Source organism: Oncorhynchus masou, chromosome 29 (genome assembly GCF_036934945.1).
Source record: "Oncorhynchus masou masou isolate Uvic2021 chromosome 29, UVic_Omas_1.1, whole genome shotgun sequence".
Classification (NCBI taxonomy): Eukaryota; Metazoa; Chordata; class Actinopteri; order Salmoniformes; family Salmonidae; genus Oncorhynchus; species Oncorhynchus masou.
In genome coordinates this window covers 10,693,130-10,706,150 of record NC_088240.1, presented here as the reverse complement: position 1 = coordinate 10,706,150, position 13,021 = coordinate 10,693,130, and the positions used below count along the sequence as shown (strand labels likewise).

Sequence of the window (13,021 nt, the reverse complement as noted above, 5' to 3'; positions counted from 1 at the left end):
ACTCTCCAAGACAGCACACAACCAACTATCCATAGCAGTGGCAAGTTTACTAAACAAAGGCAAACAACCCTGGTCCTACCAAAAAAGTGAATTCAATAAAGCTGTACCAAAAAAACACCTACAGAGTTTAACACGAACTCCACATTTTCTCCCAAACAAAATACACTTAGCAGTTATTTTACCACTAGAATTAGGCCTACTGCGACACTTTTCCAGGCAACACACCTACTTGATGACATCACCAGACAACCAAAAATCACAGATACGTCTCAAAGGCACAATACCTAACACTTTTAAGACTAGGGAGTGAATGTCAACTAAAGCGCCTCCCAATTAGCACTAAACCATCATACACCAAAATGTCTAGGAATCAACCTTATGATCCAGATGAGACCCCACTTGTCACAAACCGTCTCATGGCCCACAACAAAGAGGAAGACAACATGGAGATAAAACATTTATTAAACAAAGTAAACTATATACAAGTACAATTGTGTGTGTGTAGTCAGTTGTGTAAGTGTGTGGATGTGTCCATAGATGGTGTTGAGAGGTGCCAAAACAAATTAACACAAAACAAAGCCTTAAATTGCCACAACCACAAACAACAGTGTGACGACATGGAGAGAGTCTCTTCGATGCACTGGGGAAAGGTGTATTTATCCCAGGACACACCCGAGCCCAGGTGTGTCCCATTCCACCGACTACCCTCCTGGCTCCGCCCACCGACATCCTGTTAAGAAAAACAAGAGCAAAGAATTAAAATCAAATCAAAATCAAATCAAATTTTATTTGTCACATACACATGGTTAGCAGATGTTAATACGAGTGTAGCGAAATGCTTGTGCTTCTAGTTCCGACAATGCAGTAATAACCAACAAGTAATCTATCTAACAATTCCTAAACTACTGTCTTATACACAGTGTAAGGGGATAAAGAATATGTACATATGGATGTATGAATGAGTGATGGTACAGAGCAGCATAGGCAAGATACAGTAGATGGTATCGAGTACAGTATATACATATGAGATGAGTATGTAAACAAAGTGGCATAGTGGCAAAGTGGCAAAGTGGCATAGTGGCTAGTGATACATGTATTACATAAGGATGCAGTCGATGATATAGAGTACAGTATATACATATGCATATGAGATGAATAATGTAGGGTAAGTAACATTATATAAGGTAGCATTGTTTAAAGTGGCTAGTGATATATTTACATCATTTCCCATCAATTCCCATTATTAAAGTGGCTGGAGTTGAGTCAGTGTCAGTGTGTTGGCAGCAGCCACTCAATGTTAGTGGTGGCTGTTTAACAGTCTGATGGCCTTGAGATAGAAGCTGTTTTTCAGTCTCTCGGTCCCAGCTTTGATGCACCTGTACTGACCTCGCCTTCTGGATGATAGCGGGGTGAACAGGCAGTGGCTCGGGTGGTTGATGTCCTTGATGATCTTTATGGCCTTCCTGTAACATCGGGTGGTGTAGGTGTCCTGGAGGGCAGGTAGTTTGCCCCCGGTGATGCGTTGTGCAGACCTCACTACCCTCTGGAGAGCCTTACGGTTGAGGGAGGAGCAGTTGCCGTACCAGGCGGTGATACAGCCCGCCAGGATGCTCTCGATTGTGCATCTGTAGAAGTTTGTGAGTGCTTTTGGTGGCAAGCCGAATTTCTTCAGCCTCCTGAGGTTGAAGAGGCGCTGCTGCGCCTTCTTCACGATGCTGTCTGTGTGAGTGGACCAATTCAGTTTGTCTGTGATGTGTATGCCGAGGAACTTAAAACTTGCTACTCTCTCCACTACTGTTCCATCGATGTGGATAGGGGGTGTTCCCTCTGCTGTTTCCTGAAGTCCACAATCATCTCCTTAGTTTTGTTGACATTGAGTGTGAGGTTATTTTCCTGACACCACACTCCGAGGGCCCTCACCTCCTCCCTGTAGGCCGTCTCGTCGTTGTTGGTAATCAAGCCTACCACTGTTGTGTCGTCCGCAAACTTGATGATTGAGTTGGAGGCGTGCGTGGCCACGCAGTCGTGGGTGAACAGGGAGTACAGGAGAGGGCTCAGAACGCACCCTTGTGGGGCCCCAGTGTTGAGGATCAGCGGGGAGGAGATGTTGTTACCTACCCTCACCACCTGGGGGCGGCCCGTCAGGAAGTCCAGTACCCAGTTGCACAGGGCGGGGTCGAGACCCAGGGTCTCGAGCTTGATGACGAGCTTGGAGGGTACTATGGTGTTGAATGCCGAGCTGTAGTCGATGAACAGCATTCTCACATAGGTATTCCTCTTGTCCAGATGGGTTAGGGCAGTGTGCAGTGTGGTTGAGATTGCATCGTCTGTGGACCTATTTGAGCAGTAAGCAAATTGGAGTGGGTCTAGGGTGTCAGGTAGGGTGGAGGTGATATGGTCCTTGACTAGTCTCTCAAAGCACTTCATGATGATGGAAGTGAGTGCTACGGGGCCGGTCTAGTGCAGCCGGTCTAGTGCAGCCTCAGGCCGGTCTAGTGCAGCCTCAGGCCGGTCTAGTGCAGCCTCGGGCCGGTCTAGTGCAGCCTCAGGCCGGCAGGCCTCAGGTGCAGCCTCAGGCCGGTCGAGTGGCAGGTCTAGTGCAGCCTCGGGCAGGTCTAGTGCAGCCTCGGGCAGGTCTAGTGCAGCCTCGGGCCGGTCTAGTGCAGCCTCGGGCCGGTCTAGTGCAGCCTCGGGCCTCAGGGTCTAGTGCAGCCTCAGGGGCCGGCCTCAGGTGCAGCCTCGGGCGGTCTAGTGCAGCCTGAGGCCGGTCTAGTGCAGCCTCGGGCCGGTCTAGTGCAGCCTCGGGCCGGTCTAGTGCAGCCTCGGGCCGGTCTAGTGCAGCCTCGGGCAGGTCTAGTGCAGCCTCGGGCCGGTCTAGTGCAGCCTCGGGCCGGTCTAGTGCAGCCTCGGGCCGGTCTAGTGCAGCCTCGGGCCGGTCTAGTGCAGCCTCGGGCCGGTCTAGTGCAGCCTCGGGCCGGTCTAGTGCAGCCTCGGGCAGGTCTAGTGCAGCCTCAGGCCGGTCTAGTGCAGCCTCAGGCCGGTCTAGTGCAGCCTCAGGCAGGTCTAGTGCAGCCTCAGGCCGGTCTAGTGCAGCCTCAGGCCGGTCTAGTGCAGCCTCAGGCCGGTCTAGTGCAGCCTCAGGCCGGTCTAGTGCAGCCTCAGGCCGGTCTAGTGCAGCCTCAGGCCGGTCTAGTGCAGCCTCAGGCCGGTCTAGTGCAGCCTCAGGCCGGTCTAGTGCAGCCTCAGGCCGGTCTAGTGCTTCCGTAGCTGCATCCGCCTGATACGGAGGAGTGTTGTTCTGCTGTAGGATCATGGATGACAGAAGCCACACACACGCACACACACACACACACACTCACGCACACACACACGCACACACACACGCACACACGCACGCGCACACGCACGCACGCGCGCACACACACACGCACGCACGCACACACGCACGCACACACGCACGCGCGCACACACACACGCACGCACGCACGCACACACGCACGCACACACAGACATACACACACAGACATACACACACACACACAGACACACACAGACACACACACACACACACACACACACACACACACACACACACACAGACACACACACATTCACGCACAAAGACACACACACGCACACGCACACAGACACACACACACACACAGACACACACACACACACGTGCGCACACACTCCATGTAACCCTGCAGCATCAGGTCACTGTAGCCTTAGCAAGGTGATTTGTAGCTAAGGGGTTCGACTCGAGAGGGAAGGACACACGCAATCGTAGCAAGGGAATAGAGTTACTGATTAAACATTGAGACTCTAACCCTCTACTGTCAGCTTTAGTAATCACTTAGGCTAATATAATGAATATGTACACTGTTATGGGGACTGGAGAGGAAAATTAGTTGTCCATCTATATAAGGTAGAATGTATAACATTTGTACATCGTCCCTGACAAATAAACGTGAAACAAATAATATTGTATGACCATAGATAATACTGTACATTATTGTATAATGTATAATACACTACTCAGTTTCAGAGGTCTTGTGTTCTGGCTATCCTGCTCTGGGGCTGGCTTGTACTGTGTTGTTGTGGTGCATTTTAAATGTTTTTTTCCTTTGGATGGTTTGGGAGTTGTCTTGAGTTTCATAGCGAGGGAGAGGATGGATACTAATATGATTAGCTATTCGACTGTGTTCACACAGGCTGCCAAATTCGTATATATTTCCTAATTATTGGAAAAGGAACTGATCTGATTGGTCAAAAGACTAATTAGTGTGGAAAAAAGGGTTAGAATTGGGCTGCCTGTGTAAACGCAGCCTTAGACATGGAGACATGGAGCAGGGCGAGGTAGAAGGTGCTATGGGTGGTAGAGGGTGAGGGGGCAGAGGAGTGGAAATGGATGGGTGTCTCCTTTTTGTTTGGGCCATAATCAGATAAAAAATATTAATCTTAAAGTCCATAGATGTTAGGCCCAGGATCAGCCTCTGCTCCCAAAAAGTTTGAATTTGTTCATTTATTAATTAAAGCTAAGTTGTATTTTTCAATAAAATATACAACCCAACCAGCCGCACTGCTTCTTAACACAGCGCACATCCAACCCGGAAGCCAGCTGCACCAATGTGCCGGAGGAAACACCATGCACCTGGCAACCTTGGTTAGCGCGCACTGCACCCGTCCCGCCACAGGAGTCGCGCGATGAGACAAGGACATCCCTACCGACCAAGCCCTCCCTAACCCGGACGACGCCAATTGTGCGTCACCCCACGGACCTCCCGGTCACAACAGAGCCTGGGCGCGAACCCAGAGCCTCTGATGGCACAGCTGGCGCTACAGTACAGCGCCCTTAACCACTGCGCCACCCGGGAGGCTCAACAACAATTGAAATGTTTGATTGACTGATCAGGTCTTCATGTTAACGTGGTCGTATTGACTGATCAGACTTTGATCCTCATTCTTTAATCAGGTGATTGACCATATGTTTCATGGTAGTTTACCAGCGAACAAGACACACACACTGTCACAGTCGTTGAAAGAACTGGACCAAGGTGCAGCTTGGTGAGCGTACATATTATTTTATTTAGAAAAGACACTGATCAAAACAATAAACACTACCAAACAAACCGTGAAGCTTAAGGCTGTGTGCCATAAACAAAGTCAACCTCCCACAAAGACAGGTGGGAAAAGGGCTACCTAAGTATGGTTCTCAATCAGAGACAACGATAGACAGCTGTCCCTGATTGAGAATCCTACCCGACCAAAACATAGAAATACAAATAATAGTACATAGAATACTCACCCCAAATCACACACTGACCAAACCAAATTGAGACATAAAAAGGATCTCTAAGGTCAGGGTGTGACACACACACACACACACAAACACACACACATTTACATTTACATTTAAGTCATTTAGCAGACGGAGAGTGGGCAATGACATTAAGATGTGCGCAGGTTTGTCTTTTATCTATCAAACATGCAGAGGGCCTCTGTACAGTGCCTTGCAAAAGTATTCACCTCCCTTGGCATGTTTCCTATTTTGTTGCATTATAACCTGTTATTTAAATAGATTTTCATTTGGACTTCATGTAATGGACATACCAGTGAAATTTTAAAAATTACTTGTTTCAAAAGATTATACAAAATAAAAAAGGAAAAGTCGTGCGTCCATATGAATTCACTCCCTTTGCTACGAAGCCCTTAAATATGATCTGGTGCAACCAATGACCAATTACAGAAGTCACATAATTAGTTAAATAAAGTCCACCTGTGTGTAATCTAAGTGTCACGTGATCTGTCACATGATGTCAGTATATATACACCTGTTCTGAAAGGCACAAGAGTCTGCAACACCACTAAGCAAGGGGCACCACAAAGTGGCACAATGAAGGGGAAACATTAAATGTCAGGGACAATGTTGTGGAGAAGTACAGATCAGGGTTGGGTTATAAAAATATATGAGAAACTTGGAATATCTTAGAGATTGAGCACCATTAAACCCATTATCAAAAAAACTGAAAGAATATGACACCACAAGTTTTGCCTTGAAGAAGGGGCAAAAATCCCAGTGCAGATGGGGCATTAATCAGAGAGGCAACAAAGAAACCAAACCATAACCCTGAAGGAGTTGCAATGCTCCAAAAATGAGATTGGAGTATCTGTCCATAGGACCACTTTAAGCTGTACACTCCACAGAGCTGGGATTTACATAAGAGTGGCCAGAAAAAGAATTTCTCATGTTTGTGTTCACCAAAAGGCATTGAGATCTTCAAACCTATGGAAGAAGGTACTCTGGTCAGATGAGACTAAAATTGAGCTTTTTGGCCATCAAGGAAAACACCATATCTGGTGCACACCCAAGACGCCTCATCACCCCGAGAATACCAACCCACGGTGAAGCATGGTGGTGGCAACATCATGCTGTGGGGATGCTTTTCATCGGCAGGGACTAGGACACTGATCAGAATTGAAGGAATGATGCATGGCGCTAAATACAGGGAAATTCTTGAGGGAAACCTGTTTCAGTTTTCCAGAGATTTGAGACTGGGACGGAGGTTCACCTTCCAGCAGGACAATGACCCTAAGCATACTGCTAAAGCAACACTCAAGTGGTTTAAGGGGAAACATTAAATGTCTCGGAATGGCCTAGTCAAAGCCCAGACCTCAATCCAATTGAGAATCTGTGGTATGACTTAGAGATTGCTGTACACCAGCAGAACCCATCCAACTTGAAGGAGTTGGAGAAGTTTTGCCTTGAAGAATGGGCAAAAATCCCAGTGTCTAGATGTGCCAAGCTTATAGAGACATACCCCAAGAGACTTGCAACTGTAATTGCTGCAAAAGATGGCTCAACAAAGTATAGACTTGGAGAGGATGAATAGTTATGCACGCTCAAGTTCTTATTTCTCGTTTGTTTCACAATAACAAATATTTTGCATTTTCAAAGTGGTAGGCTTGTTGTGTAAATCAAATGATACAAATCCCCCCAAAATATACGACAACACGTTGGTCACAACACATCAAAAAGAGATTTTATCTGCACTGAAACAGTGAAGCTGTATCTGTCCATGTATCCTAATGAAGAAGACAATATGGCTGACAAACGGCGTCAGTGGTAGTCTTTATTATATGATAATGGTGCTACTGTCGATTTCATACAGAAAATTCAGCACCAGTACAATAGTGTGTGGGAGACTGTGTTTGAACAGATGGGGTTTATCTGCTTCATACAGTGATATGAGCGTGTTACGTATGCTGCATTCACACACACACACACACTCACACACAAACACACACACACACACACACACACACACACACACACACACACACACACACACACACACACTGCCATGTGTGTATCTGGCTGCTGTCTGTGAGCTAATGGCTATGTTTCCACAGCGGGTAATAGGCTCAGAGCCTCATGTGCTGCTGGTCCACAGGGCAGACAGACCTGTACACAGCTGCTGAGATGGAAGGGAGGGTTGGAACATGTAGTGAGTGATGAGAAGCACAGGGAGGGAGGGATTGGTAGAACAGGGAGGGAGCGATGAGAAGCACTGGGAAGGAGGGGTGGAACAGGGACGGAGCGATGAGAAGCACAGGGAAGGAGGGGTGGAAAGGGCACATGGGAAGGAGGGGTGGAACAGGGAGGGAGTGATGAGAAGCACAGGGAAGGGGGGATTGGTAGAACAGGGACGGAGCGATGAGAAGCACAGGGAAGGAGGGATTGGTAGAACAGGGACGGAGCGATGAGAAGCACAGGGAAGGAGGGATTGGTAGAACAGGGACGGAGCGATGAGAAGCACTGGGAAGGAGGGGTGGAACAGGGACGGAGCGATGAGAAGCACAGGGAAGGAGGGGTGGAACAGGAAGGGAGTGATGAGAAGCACAGGGAAGGAGGGATTGGTAGAACAGGGAGGGAGCGATGAGAAGCACAGGGAAGGGGGGATTGGTAGAACAGGGACAGAGCGATGAGAAGCACAGGGAAGGAGGGATTGGTAGAACAGGGACGGAGCGATGAGAAGCACTGGGAAGGAGGGATTGGTAGAACAGGGGCGGACGATGAGAAGCACAGGGAAGGGGGGATTGGTAGAACAGTGACGGAGCGATGAGAAGCACAGGGAAGGAGGGATTGGTAGAACAGGGGGACGATGAGAAGCACAGGGAAGGGGGATTGGTAGAACAGTGACGGAGTGATGAGAAGCACAGGGAAGGAGGGATTGGTAGAACAGGGAGGGAGCGATGAGAAGCACAGGGAAGGGGGATTGGTAGAACAGTGACGGAGCGATGAGAAGCACAGGGAAGGAGGGATTGGTAGAACAGGGACGGAGCGATGAGAAGCACAGGGTGGGAGGGGTGGAACAGGGAGGGAGCGATGAGAAGCACAGGGAGGGAGGGGTGGAACAGGAAGCACATGGAGGGAGGGGTGGAACAGGGACGGAGTGATGAGAAGCACAGGGAGGGAGGGATTGGTAGAACAGGGAGGGAGCGATGAGAAGCACAGGGAATGGGGGATTGTTAGAAAAGGGACGGAGCGATGAGAAGCACAGGGAAGGAGGGATTGGTAGAACAGGGAGGGAGCGATGAGAAGCACAGGGAAGGGGGATTGTTAGAACAGGGACGGAGCGATGAGAAGCACAGGGAAGGAGGGATTGGTAGAACAGGGACGGAGCGATGCGAAGCACTGGGAAGGAGGGGTGGAACAGGGAGGGAGTGATGAGAAGCACAGGGAAGGAGGGATTGGTAGAACAGGGAGGGAGCGATGAGAAGCACAGGGAAGGGGGTTGGTAGAACAGGGACGGAGCGATGAGAAGCACTGGAAGGAAGGAGGGGTGGAACAGGGAGGGAGTGATGAGAAGCACGGGGAAGGAGGGATTGGTAGAACAGGGAGGGAGCGATGAGAAGCACAGGGAAGGGGGGATTGGTAGAACAGGGACGGAGCGATGAGAAGCACAGGGAAGGAGGGATTGGTAGAACAGGGACGGAGCGATGAGAAGCACAGGGAAGGAGGGATTGGTAGAACAGGGAGGGAGCGATGAGAAGCACAGGGAGGGAGGGGTGGAACAGGGACGGAGCGATGAGAAGCACAGGGAGGGAGGGGTGGAACAGGGACGGAGCGATGAGAAGCACAGGGAGGGAGGGGTGGAACAGGGAGGGAGTGATGAGAAGCACAGGGAAGGAGGGGTGGAACAGGGACGGAGCGATGAGAAGCACAGGGAAGGGGTGGAACAGGGACGGAGCGATGCGAAGCACTGGGAAGGAGGGGTGGAACAGGGAGGGAGTGATGAGAAGCACGGGGAAGGAGGGATTGGTAGAACAGGGAGGGGTGGAGCACAGGGAAGGGGGGATTGGTAGAACAGGGACACAGGGCACAGGGAAGGAGGGATTGTAGAACAGGGACGGAGCGATGAGAAGCACAGGGAAGGAGGGGTGGAACAGGGACGGAGCGATGAGAAGCACAGGGAAGGAGGGATTGGTAGAACAGGGACGGAGCGATGTGAAGCACTGGGAAGGAGGGGTGGAACAGGGACGGAGCGATGAGATGCACAGGGAGGGAGGGTGGAACAGGGAGGGAGTGATGAGAAGCACAGGGAAGGAGGGATTTGGAACAGGGAGGGAGTGATGAGAAGCACAGGGAAGGGGGGTTGGTAGAACAGGGAGGGAGCGATGAGAAGCACAGGGAAGGAGGGATTGGGAACAGGGAGGGGGATGGAAGCACAGGGAAGGGGGATTGGTAGAACAGGGACGGAGCGATGAGAAGCACAGGGAAGGAGGGATTGGTAGAACAGGGACGGAGCGATGAGAAGCACAGGGAAGGAGGGATTGGTAGAACAGGGAGGGAGCGATGAGAAGCACAGGGAAGAGGGGATTGGTAGAACAGGGACGGAGCGATGAGAAGCACAGGGAAGGAGGGATTGGTAGAACAGGGAGGGAGCGATGAGAAGCACTGGGAAGGAGGGGTGGAACAGGGACGGAGCGATGAGAAGCACTGGGAAGGAGGGATGGTAGAACAGGGACGGAGCGATGAGAGGCACTGGGAAGGAGGGATTGGTAGAACAGGGAGGGAGCGATGCGAAGCACTGGGAATGAGGGGTGGAACAGGGACGGAGCGATGAGAAGCACTGGGAAGAGGGGATTGGTAGAACAGGGACGGAGCGATGAGAGGCACTGGGAAGGAGGGATTGGTGCACTGTGTTGCGATGAGAAGCACAGGGAAGGAGGGATTGGTAGAACAGGGAGGGAGCGATGCGAAGCACAGGGAAGGAGGGATTGGTAGAACAGGGTCAGCGATGAGAAGCACAGGGAAGGAGGGATTGGTAGAACAGGGACGGAGCGATGAGAAGCACAGGGAAGGAGGGATTGGTAGAACCGATGCGAAGCACTGGGAAGGAGGGTGGAACAGGGACGGAGCGATGAGAGGCACTGGGAAGGAGGGGTGGAACAGGGACGGAGCGATGAGAAGCACTGGGAAGGAGGGATTGGTAGAACAGGGACGGAGCGATGAGAGGCACTGGGAAGGAGGGGTGGAACAGGGACGGAGCGATGAGAAGCACTGGGAAGGAGGGATTGGTAGAACAGGGACGGAGCGTGCGAAGCACTGGGAAGGAGGGGTGGAACAGGGAGGGAGTGATGAGAAGCACGGGGAAGGAGGGATTGGTAGAACAGGGAGGGAGCGATGAGAAGCACAGGGAAGGGGGATTGGTAGAACAGGGACGGAGCGATGAGAAGCACAGGGAAGGAGGGATTGGCAGAACAGGGACGGAGCGATGAGAAGCACAGGGAAGGAATGAGATGCACTGGGAAGGAGGGGTGGAACAAGCACTGGGAAGGAGGGGTGGAACAGGGACGGAGCGATGAGAAGCACAGGGAAGGAGGGGTGGAAGAGAAGCACTGGGAAGGAGGGTGGAAATCGGAGCGATGAGAAGCACAGGGAAGGAGGGGTGGAACAGGGACGGAATGCTGAAGCACTGGGAAGGAGGGTGGAACAGGAGGGAGTGATGAGAAGCACGGGGAAGGAGGGATTGGTAGAACAGGGAGGGAGCGATGAGAAGCACAGGGAAGGGGGATTGGTAGAACAGGGACGGAGCGATGAGAAGCACAGGGAAGGAGGGATTGGTCGATGAGAAGCACAGGGAAGGAGGGATTGGTAGAACAGGGACGGAGCGATGAGAAGCACAGGGAGGGAGGGATTGGTAGAACTCATGTCGATGAGAAGCACTGGGAAGGAGGGGTGGAACAGGGACGGAGCGATGAGATGCACTGGGAAGGAGGGGTGGAACAGGGAGGGAGTTGAGAAGCACTTTGTAGAACAGGGAGGGAGTGATGAGAAGCACAGGGAAGGGGGGTTGGTCATGTATTGAGAAGCACTGTCAGGGAGGGAGTGATGAGAAGCACTTTAGAACAGGGACGATGATGAGAAGCACTTTCTGAAGCACAGGGAAGGAGGGATTCATGAACAGGGAGGGAGCGATGAGAAGCACAGGGAAGAGGGGATTTCTGTCTGATTTTGTCTTTCTGGGAAGGAGGGATTGTCTGAGAGGCACTGTATTTCTTTGGAACAGGGACGGAGCGATGAGAAGCACTTTCTGTCTGAGAGGCACTGGATTGGTCTGTCTCACTGGTCTTGGAACAGGGAGGGAGCGATCAGGGAAGGAGGGATTGTAGAACTGTGCGAAGCACTTTCTGTCTCAGGGAAGGATGCGATGAGAAGCACAGGGAAGGAGGGATTTTGCGAAGCACTGGGAAGGAGGGGTCGATCTGGGAAGGAGGGGTGGAACTTTCTGAGAAGTCTCATGAGAGGCACTGTCTCATGAGAAGCACTGGGAAGGAGGGATTTAGAACAGGGTCTCATGAGAAGCACTTTCGATGAGATCTGAAAAATTTTGTGGTGTTGTGCTTTGTTAGAAGGTGTTCCTGTCTTTCTGTCTCATGTCTCCATTCTGAATCAATGTCAGCCATGTTAACACCCACTCTAACTACCTGAGAGAACAACATGTGAAGGATTTCTGAAATGAAAGGAAGGTAAGACAAGAAGAGTAAGGAGAGATAATCCATGATGAAGATGTGATGAATGCTGAAAGGGTTTTGTCTCTTTCTGTCTCATGTCTTTCTGTCTCATGTCTTTCTGTCTCATGTCTTTCTGTCTCATGTCTTTCTGTCTCATGTATTTCTGTCATGTATTTCTGTCTCATGTCTTTCTTTCTCATGTCTTTCTGTCTCATGTCTTTCTGTCTGTTTTGTCTTTCTGTCTCATGTATTTCTTTCTCATGTCTTTCTGTCTCATGTCTTTCTGTCTCATGTCTTTCTGTCTGTTTTGTCTTTCTGTCTCATGTCTTTCTGTCTCATGTCTTTCTGTCTCATGTTTTCCTGTCTCATGTATTTCTGTCTCATGTCTTTCTGTCTGTTTTGTCTTTCTGTCTCATGTCTTTCTGTCTCATGTCTTTCTGTCTCATGTCTTTCTGTCTCATGTCTTTCTGTCTGTTTTGTCTTTCTGTCTCATGTCTTTCTGTCTCATGTCTTTCTGTCTCATGTCTTTCTGTCTGTTTTGTCTTTCTGTCTCATGTCTTTCTTTCTCATGTCTTTCTGTCTGTTTTGTCTTTCTGTCTCATGTCTTTCTGTCTCATGTCTTTCTGTCTGTCATGTCTTTCTGTCTCATGTCTTTCTGTCTCATGTCTTTCTGTCTCTGTCTTTCTGTCTGTTTTGTCTTTCTGTCTCATGTCTTTCTGTCTGTCATGTCTTTCTGTCTCATGTCTTTCTGTCTCATTTATTTTTGTCTGTCATGTCTTTCTGTCGGTGTGTCTAAAGGGTTGTCTCTTTCTGTCTGTGTCCCCTGGGAGGCTCTCCTTTCCTCCCTCAGCGCGGAGAGAGGGACAGAGCGAAGGAAGAGAGGAGGAGGAAGTGGGGCGATGGGCTATCAGCCTTTACCAAGGCTCAGCCTGTCACCTGGCATCATACTCAAAACAGAGGGAGTGTTAGGGGGCAGACAGAGAGAGAGAGAGAGAGAGAG

At 50.3% G+C, this 13,021-nt stretch overlaps 1 protein-coding gene across 1 annotated transcript in view; it reads left to right on the top strand.

Annotated features, from left to right (window-relative positions):
• The window catches only part of LOC135518975 (diacylglycerol kinase eta-like), a 156,854-nt gene that overhangs the window by 49,170 nt on the left and 94,663 nt on the right, over positions 1-13,021 (top strand).